General features: G+C 36.8%; 1 protein-coding gene across 50 annotated transcripts in view; it reads left to right on the forward strand.

Annotated features, from left to right (window-relative positions):
- Nucleotides 1-22170, forward strand: part of CHL1 (cell adhesion molecule L1 like) — a 229453-nt gene that overhangs the window by 81728 nt on the left and 125555 nt on the right. The gene's annotated exons all lie outside the window — the stretch shown is intronic.

Consider the following 22170-nt stretch of genomic DNA (forward strand, 5'->3'; position numbering starts at 1 on the left):
TTTCTAAATAACATACATAAAATTAATTTTACAGTTGCCTTGAATACATGGAATTCTTACACTTATTTTTTTTTTAATTTCCACTGTTTTTTAACTTTACAATAATATTGATTCTTTTGTTTAAAACATGCTTCGAGTTCCCTCGTTGCTCAGTGGGTCAGGGATCCAGCATTGTCACTGCTATGGCTCTGGTTATAGCTATAGCATGGGTTTGATCCCTGGCCTGGTAACTTCTGCATGGTGCAGACACAACATCAATAAAAACATGTAGCAATGCCAAAAATATTGGGGGGGGAGATTTATTCTTTTCAAAACCTCAGGATATATTTCTGATTGTTGCTGTAGTTGTTTTGCCTCTCTGCTTAACTTGTTCTTGGTGAAATTTGCAAGTCTCCATACCTTTCCAAGTCTTAACGGGTAGTTATAGACCTGTGTCCAATTCATAACTTTGTTTTTTATTCCAATCTATACACTGTTCTTTGTCATTTCATTTCTTTTTTTTAAGGTATGGTTGATTTACAATGTTGTGCTTTCTTATTTTTTAAAATTGTAGTTGATTTTGTTCTTGGCTGTTTCTCAATGGATTTAATGGTCTTTCTCCCAACCTTAAGTTTAGTAGTAGATAATTTTAATGCATAAATTTCAAGTCTTCTTTGCCTTTTCAAAAACATAAGCTTCTTTCATTACGAGATACTGCCTTTTGGCTCTGTGGACATAGGAAGATGAATAAAACATAGATCAGGTCCTCAGGTAGCTTATGTGGTAAGTTAGTGCATTAGCCATGACACTTAATTTTTTTTAACTTTTTGTATTTTTTGGGCTGCACTATGGCATATAGAAGTTGACAGGCTAGGCATCCAATTAGAGCTGCAGCTGCCAGCCTACACCACAGCCACAGCAACACCTTATCTGAGCCACGTCTGTAATGTACACTGCAGCTCATGGCAATGCCAGATCCTTAACCCCCTGAGGGAGGCCAGGGATCAAACCTGCATCCTCTTGGATACTAGTCAGGATTGTTACTGCTGAGCCATGAAGGGAACTTCAGCCCTGACACTTTATATTGGAAGAAGCCTAAAGCAAGACTTTTGGTCTTATGACTAGAAGTGCTCTGGATCTGTTAACGTTGTGGAGAAGACTAAGGCAGCAATCAGCACATTTTGTGATACACATTCCAAAGATGCTCCCAAAGGTGACTGACTCTTGGATTCCTATTTCCAACTTGATTCATTTACTCATTCGTTCACCAAATAGTTACTGAACTCATGTAATTGCCAGGCATTCAGTACTGGGGATACAAGGATGAATAAGACAAATGTCTGCCATTATGGGAGTTACAGTCTAATCTATGGCACTAACAAACAGCCAAACCAATGAAGAGATGATCAAGTGTCAGGTGGTAATACTTCCTATTCAGGAAAGTAGAAATGGGGACATGGGCCACTTTTAAACAACATGGCTAAGCAATGCCTCTCTGAAGGCATGACTTTAGATCAGAGATTAGTTGTGTGAATATGTGGGAAGGAGCCATTGGAATGAATGGAACAGCAGTTGTAAAGAACCCAGGAAAGACAGAGCTTGACACGGCATTCTAAGAACAATGAGGTGGTCTTGGTAAATCAAGCACTTCATGGAAGTTCTGTGCATTTTTCAGTCTTTCTGGTATTGCTGAGAGTATATTAGCTAGAATATGCTTTGTGGCTTTCTCATGACCAAAGAGAGTTTGCCCCTCCTGTGACGACATGATTGCAGTCTCTGACAGTGGTCGGTTTGCCAAGGGAGAGTTCCTCATCCAAAAACCTCAATCATTGTTTTAATTTGGCCGCCTTTTTAACATAAGTATTAAAGTTCTTTAATTCCTTTGAGACAATTATCACTTCTAAACTTTTTCTCCTTAGCCCCTTTCATCTCATTTCAATCTTGTTCAGGAGATGGGTCCTCTCTAGACCTTAATTGTTTTGGCATTAAGCCTCATCCATACGAGTAGGAGCTAAATTCAGCATATTCACATTATTTCCTCTCTCTTCCCTCTCCTGTGGATGAATGCAGTCACACGTGTTAGGAGATGATCAGATAGATGTCAGATGCTAGATTCATGTTTTCTATTATCATATCTTCTTTCAAAAATTTTAGCCTTATGAATATGAATGCTTCTTGTTTTAAAAGAGAATTGTCTATGTTTAAACAGGAGGTGGCAGGTGGCAGGATGGTAATAGGGCACGGATGTGTTTCCTAACTGTTCTCATCTATTTTTGCGCATATGGTAGTCCCTCATACTCCACCCAGAGATTCTTTCTGAAATAGAAACTTGGTCATACCATCTTTTTGCTTTAAATTACTTTCTGTTCCTTAACTTTTGATTGTCTTGGGTAAAAAGAAGCTTGGTTTACAAAATGGTTTACAAAGCTTCAAGAATACCAACCTAAGTAACTTGCAGGCTCAACTCTGAACACATCCCACCTCTCTACACTAACTCCCATCCACATCCCAACTCTCTACACTAATTCACATTCACTCTGCATTTCCTCCAGGCTGTCTTGACCACAGAGCCTTTACATGTGCTCACCTATCTGTGTTCACCACACTCTCTTCCTTCTTTGCCCAGCTAGCTCCTGCATGCATGGCCTCCCTTAGCTCAAGTCACTGGTCACTTCATCAGATTCATCTTACCTGGGTAGTTTAATCTCCTCTTTCAAACTAGTACACCTTGCCTCTCCATCTTTGCATTTATCATATTTTCAGTTTTATCTTTGTGTGATTATATAGTTAATGTCTATTAACCCCATATGAATGTAAGCTCCATGGCAATTGGAAGAACATCTATATTTGCTAACCATTTTTTCCCATGGCTTAGCCCTGTGTGTGCTACATGGTCAGTACCTAATAAATATTTTTGGTGTGAAAAACCAAGATGAATAAGAATGAATTATGAATGAGAATAAATGAGTGAGTGTCCACATCAGATCTGTTCAATAGAACTTTCTTCAATGGTAGAGATGTTCTTTGTCTGCCTGATTCAATAAATATGGTAGCCTCTTGCCACATGTGGCTATCGAGTGCTTGAAATGGACTAGTGTGACTGAGAAACTAAATTATTAACTCTATTTCATCTTAGTTAATGTGAACATAAATGGCTGCTGTGGCTAATGGCTACCCCCTTTTTTTTTCTTTCTTTTTAAGGCCACACCTGCAGCGTATGGAAGTTCCCAGGTTAGGGGTCATATCAGAGCTACAGCTGCCGGCTTATGCCACAGCCATAGCAATGTAGGATCTTGTAGCAATGCTGGATTGTTAACCCACTCAACAAGCAAGGCCAGGGACTGAACCTGCATCCTCATGGATACTAGTCATGTTCATTTCTGCTGAGCCACAACAGGAACTCCTTACCATTTTGGAAAGAATAAATCTGGACAGAATACTGTATCACATGGAATTTCTGATGACTGCAAAACATCATGCACTCATACAGACACATTTTGGGTATTATTCAGACATACTACTATTCCAATATAAGTATCTTTGCCTGGGTTAAACCATGCTCAAATTCAACATTCACAGCTCTTAAGCCAACTAATGCTATCCTGAGATAAGCAGAATCAATAGCTTTCTATTCAAATAAGTTAAATGTGGAAATAACTGATTTCCAAGTTTACTAACCCTTAACCTTCTAAACCCAGATACTGCTATTGAACTCTCTGGTGCAGTCATTGTTTGGTTTATTTATTTATTTATTTTTCTGTAAGGTAGTTTGGCTGAACACACATGCTACCAATAGCTCCCTTTCATTGTAAGCATTGTTTGCTTTTAAATACCCTTACCATGGTTTTCAAATTTTAAATAAAATATTTTTTGACCATTTTCAGGAGCATCTAAGGCATCTGTAATAAACATTTTCTTCCCCCTGTGTAGGAAGTACACGTCTATTTTGCTTCAATGTGTATTTTGTCCCATGTTCCTTTCATTTATATGGGGATTTACCGAATTGCTAATGTGCAAGAAATATTGATATTTTATTGAATTTCTCATGTTTTCTATCTAAACCACCATAATTCTTGTAGCACCTTCATTTATTCTAGGTGGATCATAGAACTTAACCTCAGCATTTTCATGAGACAAGATGCAATGTCTTCCTTTTCTAAGCAATTTAGACATACATCCTGTTAGCATGGACTTCAGTCTGTTCCTACTCAGCACTGTATCTTCAGTGCCTGGCCTGGCACTGTGCACACAGTATGTGCTGGTTGGGATTATTCTGCCCATTTGCTAATGAAGAAACTGCCCTTTAGTTTAAGGGAAGGCGCAGTGGGATCAGTGATTGTCCAAGTTCACAGAGCTCTTAAGTGGTAAGGCTGGGCCTGTCTCTTACTCACTGCATAACTCATTAGCTACTGTCATACTAATATGCTATGTATGCATTTTGCTATCTTAAAATAATTTATTTTTAAAACTTACTCATTGATCAAATTTCTATCGTCAGGTTGAGGAAATAAATCCATCATTGCACAATGGAGACAAATATCCTACTTGCTTTGTAGTTATTTGTGGATGCTTTTAACGTCCACAGATGACTTTGAGTTTTTTTTTTTTTTTTGATATGTACTGATGGCAAGAGTAGGTCCAGGGTCTATCAGAAAAAACATACCTTAAGAATTATTTTAGTTATTATGTAGAATGACACAATTTTGTCAACCTCAGTGAAAGATTTTCACGTTTTCCTATGAAGAGCTGGCAGACAGTTTACATTGTCAGACAGGGAACAGTGGACACCTAGGGGCAAGGTGTGTGCCTTTTTCTGGTAGCCTAATTTTTTTATGTATTCATAAGAATGTTGAATGGGGAATTTGATAAGCTTACTATTTTATAATGAGAAATCTTTATTTCCTGAAATTGAAAAGGGGTTATTATTGAATTGTCCTTAGTCTGAAAAGAACACTTGTGTAGAGATAAACTTATGTAAAAGATGCTTGTGTAAAGTTTAAACATTAGTAGTAGTAATTCAAAAACGCTATCAATTGAATATATATCATGTGCTAAGCAATTTTCTAAGGATTTTATGTTTTATCTCATTTAATCTTGAAAACACTATTATTCCCTTTCAACAGATGAAAAAAAAAAAAAACCTGTGAATGTGAAAGTTTAAGAAAGTAATTCATGTTTTAAAAAGTAGTAATCAGAGGAGTTGGAGTTGAAGTCCTACTGGACTCAAAAGTCTTAATCATTGGTCTATACTGTTCTTTAAAAAATTGTTTTGGGGGAGTTCCCGTCGTGGCGCAGTGGTTAACGAATCTGACTAGGAACGATGAGGTTGCGGGTTCGATCCCTGGCCTTGCTCAGTGGGTTAAGGATCCGGTGTTGCCCTGAGCTGTGGTGTAGGTTGCAGAGGCGGCTTGGATGCCGCATTGCTATGGCTCTGGCGTAGGCCGTCGGCTACAACTCCAATTGGACCCCTAGCCTGGGAACCTCCATATGCTGCGGAAGCGGCCCTAGAAAAGGCAGAAAGACAAAAAACAAAAACAAAACAAAACAAAATTGTTTTGGGAATTCCCTTGTGGTTCAGTGGGTTAAGCATCTGGTGTTGTCATTGCTGTGGCTTTAATTATACCTGTGGTGCAGGTTTGGTCCCTGGCTTGGAAACTTTCACAGGCCATTGAGTGCAGCCGGAAAAAAAAAAAAAAGTAAAATAAAGAACCAAGAATTAGTATCTAGTGCCCAGATTGTGAGACCAGGAGAGACCATTATTTAATGGTCTCTGTATGTATATACACACATAACATCAACACACTTAATTGGTCTGTTGGTTGAACATAGCAGTATTGAGTCCTGTATAATTTCTCATCCTCTACTGCATTCATACCCATATTTTAGTTTTATCCTTTTCAGGACTGAAAATTGCTTGCACCTCAGACTGCAGTCACTGAGCCTATGGTTTATTTCTCTTACCATATACTGTGAAAATTAGGCAAAAAAGTGCCATTCAGAACTTAAGTTGTTTTTATACTAATAATTTGAAGGGAATAAGTAACTTATTTAGGTAGCTTTATTTCTAAATGATAAATTTGCTTACTCTTCTTATTCTCTATTTGCCCATTTCCTCCTATTATCTTTGACATGCTATTTGTAATTGATGTATGAAAGAGAATTGACTCAGAAGTCAATAAAGTGACACATTGGCTTATTATATAATGCAAATGTTTTGTTTCAACATCTTTTCTATAATGAAGTTTTATTGCTACAGTTTAGAGAGATTTTACATCTGTGCCTGTAACATAATTATAAAAGTTACTTCCAGTGTAGGCATTTGTGTTTTATCTCATGTGGCAGAGATATGAATGTGAGTGAGTGTGTGTGTGTGTGTGTGTGTGTGTGTGTGTGTGTGTTGGGAGGAAACGTGGTTGCTTCAGTACTTCCTCAACTCATGACTGAAACTCTTGTTCTAATTCAAGGAAGAAATAAAGAGCTCTTCAAAATTTATAATACTGAATACTTTGTTCATCTTCTCTGTGGAAATTAACCCAGGAAGCAAATTAAAATTATAAGACTGTCCAAAACAGTTACTTTGCTTAACTGAATATATTTGACCACTACCTTCTATGATTTTAACCTTTTTAGACATTATCTCTGGGGACAGTTTTTCTTAGGGCCTATGGGAGATTCCATTGAAATTACTTACTAGATGTTGAAGTTCCCCCCACAATCCCCAGTGTGCTAAGTGGGAGCTGATCTGGGAGCTGTCGTGTTTGGAAAATACCGTGGTGCCATGAGTTAATTTCATACCCGTCATGAAATCTTTGCAGGAGATCCCAGAGGGGCCTTTCTGTGTCTCACAGCACTGCAAGCCATTCGTTAGTTCCTTTCAAAGCGATGACCCATGGCCAAGAGATCTTGTCGCAACATATGGCAACACCTGTCACTAAGTTTCATGATTGGCATAAAATTAACCTGTTTTCCTCTTTGATTTGCTGCTTTTTAACAATATCCATAAAAAGGATGAGTAGAAGCTGCATTCAAAAGCAATTTACTGTCACTTCAAGAAGAATAATGGTGGATTTTGGATACCGGACTCAAGGAACAAACCATTTCCTTGCAGAAGTACACACACAGTTATTCAATAAATGTGGTGTTTTATGATGTAAAGAGTGGCAGTCTGCAAATCTTAGGAAGCAATGTTGTAGTATCTGAACTCTATTAAGGATGGGAATAAGGTGAGAAAGGATGTTATTTTCAAACTGAAAGAAAAAGCTAGGAAGCTTGGATTCAAGATAAGAGTTGCCCTTTTAAATGGTTTCAAGCAACGTGGGATTGCTCTGATATCTTTGTAAATTTCTCAAGACCAAATCTTAGGATTCTTATGGGAATATGCATAAAATGGACCTATAGAATAACATTCAGCATTATGGCATTATGACAGGTATCTATAGAAAAAAAATAGATTAATGAGATTTAGCCTTTAGAAATTTTCAGTTACTTTTAAGGATAAGACCAGAGAAGAAAATATCCAGCTACTTATCTGTGGTTTTCCACTTTCTTTTTTTTTTTATAATTTTTTTTATTTTCCCACTGTACAGCAAGGGGGTCAGGTTATCCTTACATGTATACATTACAATTACAGTTTTTCCCCCACCCTTTCTTCTGTTGCAACATGAGTATCTAGACATAGTTCTCAATGCTATTCAGCAGGATCTCCTTGTAAATCTATTCTAAGTTGTGTCTGATAAGCCCAAGCTACCGATCCCTCCCACTGCCTCCCCCTCCCATCAGGCAGCCACAAGTCTCTTCTCCAAGTCCATGATTTTCTTTTCTGAGGAGATGTTCATTTGTGCTGGATATTAGATTCCAGTTATAAGTGATATCATATGGTATTTGTCTTTGTCTTTCTGACTCATTTCACTCAGGATGAGATTCTCTAGTTCCATCCATGTTGCTGCAAATGGCATTATGTCATTCTTTTTTTATGGCTGAGTAGTATTCCATTGTGTATATATACCACCTCTTCCGAATCCAATCATCTGTCGATGGACATTTAGGTTGTTTCCATGTCCTGGCTATTGTGAATAGTGCTGCAATGAACATGTGGGTGCACGTGTCTCTTTTAAGTAGAGTTTTGTCTGGGTATATGCCCAAGAGTGGGACTGCGGGGTCATATGGAAGTTCTATGTATAGATTTCTAAGGTATCTCCAAACTGTTCTCCATAGTGGCTGTACCAGTTGACATTCCCACCAGCAGTGCAGGAGGGTTCCCTTTGCTCCACAGCCCCTCCAGCACTTGTTATTTGTGGATTTATTAATGATGGCCATTCTGACTGGTGTGAGGTGATATCTCATGGTAGTTTTGATTTGCATTTCTCTTATAATCAGCAATGTTGAGCATTTTTTCATGTGTTTGTTGGCCATCTGTATATCTTCTTTGGAGAAATGTCTATTCAGGTCTTTTGCCCATTTTTCCATTGATTGATTGGCTTTTTTGCTGTTGGGTTGTATAAATTGTTTATATATTCTAGAGATTAAGCCCTTGTCAGTTGCATCATTTGAAACTGTTTTTTCCCATTTTGTAAGTTGTCTTTTTGTTTTCTTTTGGGTTTCCTTTGCTGTGCCAAAGCTTGTCCCTTTGATGACGTCCCATGGGTTTATTTTTGCTCTAATTTCTATTGCTTTGGGGGACTGACCTGAGAAAATATTCATAATGTTGATGTCAGAGAGTGTTTTGCCTATGTTTTCTTCTAGGAGTTTGATGGTGTCCTGTCATATATTTAAGTCTTTCAGCCATTTGGAGTTTATTTTTGTGCATGGTGTGAGGGTGTGTTCTAGTTTCATTGCTTTGCATGTAGCTGTCCAGGTTTCCCAGCAATGCTTGCTGAATAGACTTTCCTTTTCCCATTTTATGTTCTTGCCTCCCTTGTTAAAGATTAGTTGACCATAGGTGTCAGGGTTTATTTCCAGATTCTCTATTCTGTTCCATTGGTCTGTCTGTCTGTTTTGATACCAGTACCACACTGTTTTGATGACTGTGGCTTTGTAGTATTTCTTGAAGTCTGGGAGAGTGATGCCTCCTGCTTGGTTTTTGTTTCTCAGGATTGCTTTGGCGATTCTGGGTCTTTTGTGGTTCCATATAAATGTTTGGATTGTTTGTCTAGTTCTGTGACAAATGTCATGGGTAATTTGATAGGGATTGCATTGAATCTGTAGATTGCTTGGGGTAGGATGGCCATTTTCACAATATTGATTTTTTCCAATCCAGGAACATGGAATATCTTTCCATTTCTTTACATCGTCTTTGATTTCTTTGATTAAAGTTTTATAGTTCTCGGCATATAGGTCCTTTACCTCCTTGGTCAGGTGTATTCCGAGGTATTTGATTTTGTGAGGTGCAATTTTAAAAGGTATCGTATTTTTGTATTCCTTTTCTAATGTTTCATTGCTGGTATACAGAAATGCAACTGACTTCTGAATGTTAATCTTATATCCTGCTACTTTGCTGAATTTATGAATCAGTTCAAGGAGTTTTGGGGTTGAGTCCTTAGGGTTTTCTAGGTATGGTATCATGTCATCTGCATACAGTGATAGTTTTATCTCTTCTCTTCCTATATGGATGCCTTTTATTTCTTTTGTTTGTCTAATTGCTGTGGCTAAGACTTCCAAAACGATGTTGAAGAGCAGTGGTAAGAGTGGGCATCCCTGTCTTGTTCCAGATTTGAGTGAGAAGGCTTTCAGTTTTTCCCCATTGAGGATTATATTTGCTGTGGGTTTCTCATAAATGGCTTTGATTATATTCAGGAATGTTCCCTCTATACCCACTTTGGCGAGGGTCTTGATCATGAATGGATGTTGGACTTTGTCAAATGCTTTTTCTGCGTCTATTGAGATGATCATATGATTTTTGACTTTTTTTTTGTTAATGTGGTGTATGATGCTGATTGATTTGCGTATGTTGAACCATCCTTGTGAACCTGGGATGAACCCAACCTGGTCATGGTGTATAAATTTTTTGGTATGTTGTTGGATTCGGTTGGCTAAGATTTTGTTGAGAATTTTTGCATCTATATTCATCAATGATATTGAGCGAAAGTTTTCTTTTTTGGTGGTATCTCTGTCTGGTTTTGGAATGAGGCTGATGGTGGTATCATAGAATGGCTTTGGGAGTATTCCTTCTTCTTCCACCTTTTGAAAGAGTTTAAGGAGGATGGGCACCAATTCCTCTTTATATGTTTGATAGAATTCACCTGTGAAGCCATCTGGTCCTGGACTTTTATTTGTAGGGAGTGATTTTATGACCTCTTCAATTTCATTTCTAGTGATCGGTCTGTTCAGTTGGTCTGTTTCTGCTTGATTCAGTTTTGGCAGGCTGTAAGATTCTAGAAAATTGTCCATTTCTTCCAGATTGTCAAACTTGTTGCCATATAGTTGTTCATAGTATTCTCTTACGGTTTTTTGTAGTTCTGCTGTATCCGTTGTGATTTCTCCTTTTTCATTTCTAATTTTGGTTATTTGGCTTCTTCCTCTCCTCTCTTTAGTGAGTCTGGCCAGGGGTTTGTCAATTTTGTTCACCTTTTCAAAGAACCAGCTCTTGGTTTTATGAATTTTCTCTATTGTTTTTTGAGTCTCTATTTTATTGATTTCTTCTTTGATCTTTATAATTTCCTTCCTTCTGCTGACTTTAGGACTTTTTTGTTCTTCTTTTTCTAAATCATTTAGGTGGAGGGTTAAGTTGTCCATTTGGGATCTTCTTTTTTGAGAAAGGCCTGGATTGCTCTAAATTTCCCTCTGAGCACTGCTTTCGCAGCATCCCATAGATTTTGAGAGGTTGTGTCTTCATTATCATTTGTTTCAAGGTAGTTTTTAATTTCCTTCTTGATTTCCTCATTGACTCCACTTTCTTGAAATAAAAATTGACCTAGTGATTCCTCAGTGAAAAAGATAACATAAAATTACCATACTAATCTTGACTTAAATATCTTTTTGCATCTTTTAAGTTCTTAAGAGGTTTATTTTGCATTTGGAGAAAAGGGAACTCTACTACACTTTTGGTGAGAATGTAAGTTGATACAACCACTGTAGAAAAGAATACAGAGGTTCCTAAGAATACTAAAGATAGTTACCATATGATCCAGCAATGGTATTCCTGAGCACATATACAGACAAATCTTTAATTCAAAAAGATACATGGGCTTCCGTGTTCATAGCAACACTATTGACAATAGCCAAGAAAATGGAATGAAACTAAATGTCCAACAGATGAATGGATAAAGAAGATGTAGTACATATATACAATGGAATACTACTTAGCATCAAAAAAGGATAAAATAATGCCATTTGCAGCAGCATGGGTACAACTAGAGATTATCATACTAAGTGAAGAAAGTCAAATAGAGAAAGACAAACACTATATGATATCACTTAGGTTCATTAGTGCCATATTTTATATTTCACTTATCTATGAAACAAATAGATGCATGTATAAGGAGAACAGACTTGTGGTTGTTGAAGGGGAGGGGGCTGCAGGACAGATACAGTGGGAGGTTGGGATTAGCAGATGTAAGTTATACATGGAAGGGATAAACAACAAGATCCTACTGTAAAGCACAGAAAGCTAGAGTCAATGTCCTATGATAAACCATAATGGAAAAGAATATAAAAAAAGCATGTGTGTGTATAAATGTATGTAACTGAATCATGATTCTTTTATTATACATATTATATAACATATACTCATACATATTTATGTAACTGAATCACTTTGCTATGCAGCAGAAATTAACAAACATTGTAAGTATACTTCAATTAAAGAAACAGTATCTGGAAAGGGCTTGGTAACACGTATGTCTTTAGTTTGTACCTGCCTTGTACATCTGGTACATTTCTACCTCCAGATCATATTGCCAAAATTAATTTGTGAAAAGCTCTATTGAACTGGTTTAAAAGTAAACATTCATAAAGTTAAGTAAAATAGGAACAAACCCAAATGTTTTTCAAGTTCATGTGATCTAGGATGAATCCTACAGTTTAGAAAAGCAAATGTTAAGTTATAAGTTTCACTACAATAGGCATGTTTTGGGAGTTCTCTTGTGGCTCAGCAGGTTAAGGATCTGGCATTGTCCCTTTAGTGGCTCAGGTCACTGCTTTGGCATGGGTTCAGTCCCTACCCCTGGAACTTCCACATGCTGTGAGTGCGGCCAAAAAATAGGCAAGTTGGGTTTACTATTATCAGAGGGAAAAAAGTTTATTTTAATTGAGGGGGGAATTATTTTCTTTTTTCTTTCTTTTTGCTTTTTTTTGGGGGAGATGGGGGTGCACACATGGAGCGTATGGAAGTTCCAAGGCTAGAGGTTGAATTGGAGTTGCAGCTGCTGGCCTATGCCACAACCACAGAAACACAGGATCTGAGCTGGGTCTGCAACCTACACCAGAGCTTATAGCCATGTCATATCTTTAACCCACTGAGTGAAGCCCAGGATCAAACCCATATCCTCTTGGATACTAGTTGGGTTCTTTACCACTAAGCCATAGTGGGAGAGGGGAGAGTTATTTTCAATAGCTTATTTCTTTTTCTTAAGTTAAATGTTTTTTAGATTCTGTGAGTTTTAATATTCAGATACAATAAATAACAGGGATGAATTTGGTCATCTTTTCCCTTTTTTCTCTCCAATCTGGAGTGAATTCTGGAATGATCAGTTTTTCCTGGCATTTCTTAAATGGTCTTTATTATTCAGTGAATTCCCCTTGAAAGTATAAACATTAGTCTTTTGTATGGTTTTAGAAATTGATGGCTGGTGTTCTCAAAGGATGGTGGTTTGGGATGATTGAAAGAGTAGCACAAAGAACAGAGTTAAAACAGTAGAGAAACAGGAAAGACAGTACTAGAGACAAAGGGAGAAGAGGGCTGCAATTGTGAAATAATCTGAAGTAGGGAGTTCAGATTTAAAGCCTGCTTAGATTTGATTAATAGATACTGTAAAGGTGAAATGCTGAGCCAAAGGGGAAAAAAGGCACTGGAAGTCCCTTGAAAACGTATTAATGCCTTTACTTGGTAAGCAGTGTCTTTTTTTTTTTTTTTTGGACTTAGTATAAAACCATTGAAAGAAAATAGAGTCCTTTTTTTTTTTCACATTGTCTAGTGTTTAGTTTTTTCTAAAAAAGCTGATTATGGTTATTTTTAGACAAAGGTCAAATTTCCACTAGATGAAAAGGGAAATAAATAAAGAGTTCCCTACTGGTGCTATATGTGTCTTACAGAATATCTTTGCTAAATTTAGGATCAAGATAAAACTTTTTTAGAAAACCAGTTCTAAAGAATGGTACTGGTAGGCTGAGATACTTATTTGAATTTCAGCAACAGTGATTATAGTTGGTACTTTAACAGAATGGGAGATGTTGTAGGTTTTTTCCAAAAGACTATAAGGTTGACATGGATGGTGTCTAAATTGTTTTCTAATAAAATTTGTCAAGCAAGTTGATAATTAGTCTTTTTATGAATTTTTAAAAAATTGAAATATTGTTGATATATAATATTATGCTAGTTTTAGGTATACAGCATAGCAATTCAGTTATATGTATATCACACACAAATATTCTTCAGATTTTCTTCCTTTATAGGTTATTTTAAAATACTGAGTATAATTCCTTGTGCTATGCAGTAGGTCCTTGTTACTTAATCTATTTTATGTATAGTAGCATTTAGCGTTATCCTTCCCCACCACCCTCCTTTTTCCTGATTCCACTTGTGATATTACATGATATTTACCTTTGGCTTAATTCACTTACTATAATAATCTCTAGTTGCATTTATGTTGTTGCATTATTTCATTCTTTTTATGGCTGAGTAATATTTCATTGTATACATGTACCGCATCTTCTCTATCCATTTATCTGTTCATAGATATTTAGGTTGTTTCCATGTCTTGGCTGTTGTAAATAGTGCTGCAATGAACATTGGGGTGCATGTGTCTTTTTGAATTATGCTTTTCTATGGATATGCCCAGGAGTAGGAGTGCAGGATCATATGATAACTCTATTTTAGCTTTTTAATATTGGTGTCTCATTTTCCTATATAAATTTAAAAAGTTTTGTTCTAGTTCTGTGAAAAATGCCATTGGTAATTTGATAGGTATTGCAATGAATCTGATGATTGCCTTCAGTATTTAGTCAACTTGACAATAGTAATTCTTTCAGCCCAAGGACACAGTATATCTTTCCATCTGTTTTCATCTGTGTGTTTATGTGTGTTTTATTACTTTTATCCCTGTCTTAGAGTTTCCTGAGTACAAGTCCTTTGCCTGCTTAGGTTTATTCTTAGGTAGTTCATTCTTTTTGATGTGATGGTAAATGGGATTGTTTAATTCCTTAATTTCTCTTTCTCATCTTTCATTGTTAGTGTACAAAAATGCAAGAGATTTCTGAGTGTTAATTTTGTAGCCTGCAACTTAACCAGATTCATTGATGAATCTAGTAGTTATCTGGTAGTATCTTTAGAATTTTTTATGTATAGTATTACGTCATCTGCAAACAGTGACAATTGAAGTTATTTTTTTCTGATTTGGTTCTCTTTTCTTTCTTTCTTTCTTTTTTTTTTTTTTTTTTTTTGAATGTGTCATGGATAGGACTTGGAAAAACTATGTTGAATAAAAGGGGTAAAAGTGGACATCCTTGTCTTGTTCCTGATTTTCAAGGAGATGCTTTCAGCCTTTCACCATTAAGTATCATGTTAGCTGAAGGTTTGTCCATATGGCCTTTATTATGTTGAGGTGGGTTCCCTCTTTGTCCACTTTGTAGAGAGTTTTGATCAGAAGTGGATGTTGAATTTTATCACAAGCTTTTTCTGTATCTACTGAGATGATATGGTTTTGATTCCTCATTATGTTAATGTGATGTATCAATTTGATTGACATGTGGATATTGAAAAATTCTTGTATGCCTGAGATAAATCCCACTTGATCACAGCATACGATCTTTTGATATATCGTTGGATTTTGTTTTCGCTAATTTTTTGAGAATTTTTGCATCTATGTTAATTGATAGTGGCCCGTAATTTTCTTTTATTGTGCATCTATCGTTGGATTTTGTTTTTGCAAATTTTTTGAGAATTTTTGCATCTATGTTAATTGATAGTGGCCTGTAATTTTCTTTTATTGTGCATCTATCATTGGATTTTGTTTTTGCTAATTTTTTGAGAATTTTTGCATCTATGTTAATTGATAGTGGCCCATAATTTTCTTTTATTGTGTATCAACCTGTATCAAGTTGATTATGTCCTTGTAGAATGAGTTCAGAAGTGTTCCTTTATCTGTGGTGTATTGGAATTGTTTTAGACATGTATGTGTTAAGTCTAAATCTTTAATAGAATTCACCTGTGAAACCATCTGGTCCTGAACTTTCACTTGTTGGGAGTTTTTAAATTACAGTTTCAATTTTGGTGCTTGTAATAGATTTGTTCATGCTTGCTATTTCTTCTTGGTTCAGTTTTGGGAGATTGTATCTATATAAGAATTTTTTTGTTTCTTCTATACTATTTCATTGGTATATATTCGCCAGTAGGTAATCTCTTATGGTCCTTTGTATTTCTCTGATGTCAGTTGTATCTTCTTTATCATTTCTAAATTTAAAGTTTTTTTTTAATCAATTTTGTTGTTCATTTCAAAGAACCAGCTTTTGTTTTCAATGATTTTTTTTATTGTTTTCTCTGTCTCTATTCCATTAATTTCTATTATGATCTTTATGATTTCTTTCTTGCTACTACCTTTGGGTGTTTGTTCTTCTTTCTCTAGTTGCTTGAGGTGTAAAGTGAGGTTGTTTGAGATTTTTCTTGTTGTCCAAGGAATGCTTATATTGTTCTAAACTTCCCTCTTAGAACTGTTCTTGCTGTATCCCATAGGTTCTGGATTGTCACATTTTCCTTTTCATTGGTCTCTAGGCAGAAATTTAGTGTTTTTAAAAGAAGAAATTAATATGTGGTAAATCATTTTATCATTAACAGCAAACTGGAGGACCTACAGCATAATTTAGATAAGAATTAAAATGATGAAACATTTCATTACTGGTGAACCTGATTCACAACTGCTTTTGGTATTTTTACTACATGAGAGCTCATCTGAAAAAGATGAGCTGAATCTGCTTCAAGGCAAGCAGTCAAGAATGGGCATAGAGGCACAAGTCAGTGAGTTCCACCACAATACATCATGTCCTTGACTGCAGGCACCTAGGTGACTGTTTCTGTGAGGTATCAGTGAACGGTAGCTCTTGAGATGAACTACAAGAACTTTTGTGTGCTGGTTGGAAGGGTAATTTTAATAAATACTATTTTTTCGTGGGTAATGGATGACAATCTTTCCTCCCTGGCTTTAAGAGTTAACTAGTAGTAATTGCCCCCACACCCTGCCTTAGTCAAAATGAACACACTTGTATGTGCGCGTGCACACACACACACACTATATTTAAAACATTATAGAGAGAATTTTCCAATTAAGAGTGTCACACTGTTGGAGTTCACATTATGGCTCAGTGATGTGAGCCACCCAACTAATATCATACGTATATACATATATCATACATATATCACACACCCAACTAACATCCATGAGTATACAGGTTTGATCCCTGGCCTTATTCAGTGGGTTAAGAATCCGGCATTGCCATGAGCTATGGTTTAGGCTGCAGATGGGCTCACATCCTGTGTTGCTGTGGCATAAGTCAGCAGCTTCAACTCTGATTGGACTCCTAGGCTGGGAGCCTCTATATGCTGTGGGAATGGCCCTAAAAAGACCAAAAAAAAAAAAAAAAAAGGGTGTCACATTCTCTAAACCAGTGGTTCTTAACTGCAGTGATTTTTGCTTCTCAAGGAATATCTGATAATGTTCAGAGATATTTTTGATGGTTACAGCTTGGGGGAAGGGAAAGAGTGGTGCTTATTTCTCATGGATAAGGATCGGTAACTCTCCTAAACATCCTGCAATGCACAGGATATTGCTCCACAGCAAAGAATTATCCAGTCCACAATATTAGTAGCGTTAAGGCTGTAAAATCTTGGAATTGTTTTGAGTAACTTAGTCTCCTTAGTTCAGTATTTCAGAGTCACTCATTTTTACACTTCTACTCCCCAAGAAATTTCTTGGGGAGCATGAGAATCTGCATGACTTAAGTATGCATAGAAAGGGTCTCACATACAAGTATTTAGGCCTGTGCTATCTTTTCATTTCTTGCTTGTTTTCAATATCATGCTCTGCCATTAGTATTAAATGTCTAAGTCACTCAGTCATGATCAGCACCTTAGCCTCTTGTAAATTATGAGGTTGGTCAAGTTGTGATTACGTCAGTTCTTTTGCATTACCATGGTCCAGAAATCCTCTGGTTTTAATTCTCTATCTCAGATCTGGTTCACTATTGTCTTGGAAAATGGAGGGAACAAAAAGTGTCCATCAAGCTGAGAAGGCATCTCGAGACTGAAAAATGACACAAGTAGTTTAAATTATGTAGGATTGGGAAGACAAATATCTGGAATCATTTGCAGCTACATTATGCACTACAAAGGGGCTGCTCAGACAATTTTATAGTGAACTTACAGTGCAAAGATAGGTGCCTGGAAACAGAAGTCCTAAGACTTCCTAAGTTGAGATTTTTGAATGGCTCACTAGTCTTGTAGGAATGCATCAGTGAAAGTTTTCATCATTTTTTGGGGACTAACAGAACTGATAGCATAGAGACCACCTAATGATAAGTAAACAATATCTAATGATAAGTAAACAATATCTATAAAGTTCAAAGCCCTTGATGACAGAAGTGATTTACCATGCAATATAGTCCTGGGTAGGATCAGTGGAAGGACAGAAGAAAATGCAAGGGCAAAAGATGGTATCAGTTATGCTGATAGCCATGCATAGTGCTAGGCTTCTCTGAGTCTTAGCCAGATCACCTATCCAGCTCATCCACTGAGCCTGTGATAGTTAATTTTATGTATTGATTAAGCCACAGTGCCAAGATATTTGGTCAAACATTATATGTTTCTGTGAAGGTATTTTTTGGATGAGATTAATATTTAAATTGGTAGGCTATGAATAAAGCAGATTACAGAAAAGAAGGTGGAGTGGAAGGACTAGATTTCACCTCTCATGAGAAAACCAAAATTACAATTAACTGCTGAACAACCATTGACAAAATAGACTGAAAACTACCAAAAAAGGTACCCTATACTGAAAGACAAAGAAGAGGCTCACAATGAGATGTAGGAAGGGCACTTACATGGTATAAGCAATCCAATACATGCTGGGTGGGCAGCCAACAGACTGTAAAATAACTATATCTCAGACATGCTCCCGCAGGAGTGAAAGTTCTAAACCTCACATCAGGTTCCCCAGACTGAGGGTCTGGCATTGGAAGGAGGAGCCTGAGGAACATTTGGCATTGAAGGCCAGTGGGGCTTGAGCAGGGAGCTTCACAGGACTAAGGAAAACAGAGGCTCTACTTTTGGAAGGCACACACAGGGTTTCATGTGCACTGGGTCCAAGGATAAAGCAGAGACTTTTTTGAATCTGAGTAAGACCTATCTTACTCAGATCTTGGAGGGTCTTCTGGGAAAGCAGAAGTCAGCTGTGACTCAGTGGACATTGGAGGTAGAAGTCCCAGGGAATAATCATTGGCATTTGTGCCCCTGGAGGCTGCAATCTTGGAAAAATATGGCTCCACCCATCAGTGCTGAGAATCCCTAGACCAAACAACAAACAGGGTGGAAACACAGCCCCACCCATCAGCAAACAAGCTGCTAAAGTCCTTCTAGGCATGCACTCCCTCTAATCACACCCAGAGACAAAGCACCAGAGGGACAAGACTTAGCTCTAGTTCTTCCCATTAGGAAGCCTTACACAAGCCTCTGTATCAACTTCACCCACATTGGGACAGGTAACAGAAGCAATGATACATTAAAAGGAACATACATCATGATCAAATGGAATTTATTCCAGGGATGCAAGGATTTTTCAATATCTGCAATTAAGTGTTTTATACTGTATTAACAAATTGAAGAATAACAACTATGTAATCTTCTCAATAGATGAAGAAAAAGCTTTTGACAAAATCCAACACCTATTTATGATAAAAACCCTCTGGAAAGTGGGCATGGAGGAAAGGTGCCTGAACATAATTAAGGCCATAGACCCACAGCTGACAGCACTATCAACTGAAAGCATTTCCACTAAGATCAGAAACAAGACAAGGATGTCTACTCTCCCCACTTTTTTCAGTGTTATTTTGGAAGTCCTAGCTGTGGCATTCAGAGAAGTAAAAGAAAAGGATCCAAATTGGAAGGGAAGAAGTAAAACTGTTGCTGTTGGCAGATGACATGATAGTGTACATAGAATATCCTAAAAAATTCAATCAGAAAACTGCTAGACTTCATCACGGAATTTGGTAAATTTATAGGATACAAAATTAATACACAGAAATCTTAGATTTCTATACACTAACAATAAAAGATCAGAAAGAAATTAAGGAAACCATCCCCTTCACCATCCCATCAAGAAGAATAAAATATCTAGGAATACACTTCCCTAAGGAGGCAAAAGAGTTGTACTCTGAAAACTATAACACGCTGCTAAAAGAAATCAAAGATGACACAATCGGATGGAAAAATATACCATGTTCTTAGATTGGAAGAATCAATATTGTCAAAATGACTATACTACCCAAGGCAATCTGCAGATTCATTTCAATCCCTATCAAATTACCAAAAGCATTTTTCACAGAACTAGAATAAAACATTTGAAAATTTGTATGGAAACATAAAGACCTCAAGTAGCCAAAGCAATCTTGAGAAAGAAAAATGGAGTTAAATGAATCAGGCTTCTTGACCTCAGATTGTACTACAAAGCTGTAGTCCTCGAAAGAGTATGGCATTGACACAAAAACAGAAACATAGATCAGTGGAACAGGATACAAAGCCTAGAGATAAACCTACGTACTTATGGTAAACTAATCTACAACATAATCTACAACAAATGCAAGAATATACAATGGAGAAAAGACAGTCTCTTTAAAAGTGGTGCTAGGAAAACTGGACAGATACATGTAAAAGGATAAAATTAGAACACTCTCTAACACCATACACAAAAATAAACTCAAAATAGACTAAAGACCTAAATATGAGACTGGTTACTATAAAACTCTTAGAGGAAAACATAGAACTTCTCTGACAAACTGCAGATTTTTGGATCCACCTCCTAGAGTGATGAAAATAAAAACACTAAACAAATGGGACCTAATTAAGCTTAAAAGATTTTGCACAGCAAAAGAATCTATAAACAAAACAAAAAACACCCCACAGAATGGGAGAAAATATTTGCAAATAAAGCAATTGGTAAGGGATTAATCTCAAAAAATACAAAGATCTTATTTAGCTGAATAACCAAAAAATTGCTCAATATCCAAAAAATTGCTCAATCAAAAAAAAAAAATGGGCAGATGATCTAAGTACACATTTCTCCAAAGATAGACAGATGGCAAAAAAACAAACAAACAAAAAAAAAACAAAAAAAAAAAACATGAAACTATGCTCAACATCACTAATTATTAGAGAATTGAAAATCAAAATTACTATGAGGTACCACCTTACTCCAGCCAGAATGTCCATCATCAAAAAAGCTCCAAACAGGATTTCCTGTCGTGGCGCAGCAGAAACAAATCTGACTAGGAACCATGAGGTTGCGGATTCCATCCCTGGCCTTGCTCAGTGGATTAGGGATCCAGCGTTGCTGTGAGCTGTGGTGTAGGTCACAGATGTGGGTGGGATCTGGAGTGGCAGTGGTTGTGGCGTAGGCTGGCAGCTATAGCTCCGATTAGACCTCTGGCCTGGGAACCTCCATATGCCGAGGGTGTGGTGCTAAAAAGACAAACACACACACACACATAAAGCTCCAAACAATTAATGCTGAAGAGGGAGTGGAGAAGAGGGAACTCTCTTACATTGTTGGTGGGAATGTAAATTGGTACAACCACTGTGGAAAACAGTATAGAGGTTCCTAAACCTAAAATAAATAGAACTGCTGTATGATCCAGCAATCTCCCTGTCTGGAGAAAATCATAATTTGAAAAGATACATGCACCCCTATGTTCATTGCAGCACTATTTACAATATCCAAGACGTGGAAGTAACCTAAATTTCCATCAACAGAGGAATGGAAAAAGAAGCTGTGATACATCTACTTATGATACTAAGTGAAAGCAAACATCATAAAGTATCACTTATATGTGGAATCTAAAAAAAGGATACAAATGAATTTATTCGCAAAATAGAAATAGACTCACAGACTGAAAACCAACTTAATATTACCAAAGGAGGCAAATTAGGGAAGGGATGGACTCGGGGTTTGGAATTTGCATATGCACATTGTGGTATATGGATGGGGTGACTGGCCGACAGAGGATGTGCTGTATAGCACAGGGAAGTCTTCCCCAGAATATTGGTAAGTTTTATACTTCTGGACAGCATAGAGTTGGATCATTTTCTTTAAACCCTTGTGCCAATCTCTGCTTTTTAATTAGAGAGTTCAATCTTTTTACATTCAATATAATTACTGATACGATAGAATTGATATCTAGCATTTTGCTATTTTATATATATATATTTTTTTGTTTTTCTATTCCTCTCTTACTACCTTCTTTTGTGTTAAATATTTACTAGTATGATTTTACTTGCCTTGTTTTTTCTTTTTCTGTATTTTAAGGGTTTTTCTGTTCTGTTTTCTTAGGGCTGTACCTATGGCATATGCAAGTTCTCAGGCTAGGAGTTGAATCAGAGCTGCAGCTGCAGGCATAGACCACAGCCACAGCAACACCAGATCCAAGCCACATCTGTGACCTACACCACAGCTCACAGCAATGCTGGATCCTTAACCCACTGAATGGGGCCAGGGATAGAACCTGCATCCTCATGGATACTAGTTGGGCTCATTACCACTGAGCCACAGTGGCAACTCCTGTATTTTAAATTTTATTTTCCTAGTGGTTACCCTGAAGATTACAATTAGCATATTATCTAAAACAATCTAACATATTATTGCTAACTTAATAGTATACAGAACCTTTGTACCAATATATTCCTGTTACTTCCTCTCTCCTTTGTGCTATTCTTGTCATATTAGTATACAGATCAGTATAAAGATACAAATCCTTATACAGTGTAAGCTCAGCAATACT

Source organism: Sus scrofa, chromosome 13, assembly GCF_054392235.1.
Source record: "Sus scrofa isolate SSC_HxYL_T2T_F1_AM1 chromosome 13, Sscrofa_HxYL_maternal_Yorkshire_Landrace_v2.0, whole genome shotgun sequence".
NCBI classification, from domain to species: Eukaryota; Metazoa; Chordata; class Mammalia; order Artiodactyla; family Suidae; genus Sus; species Sus scrofa.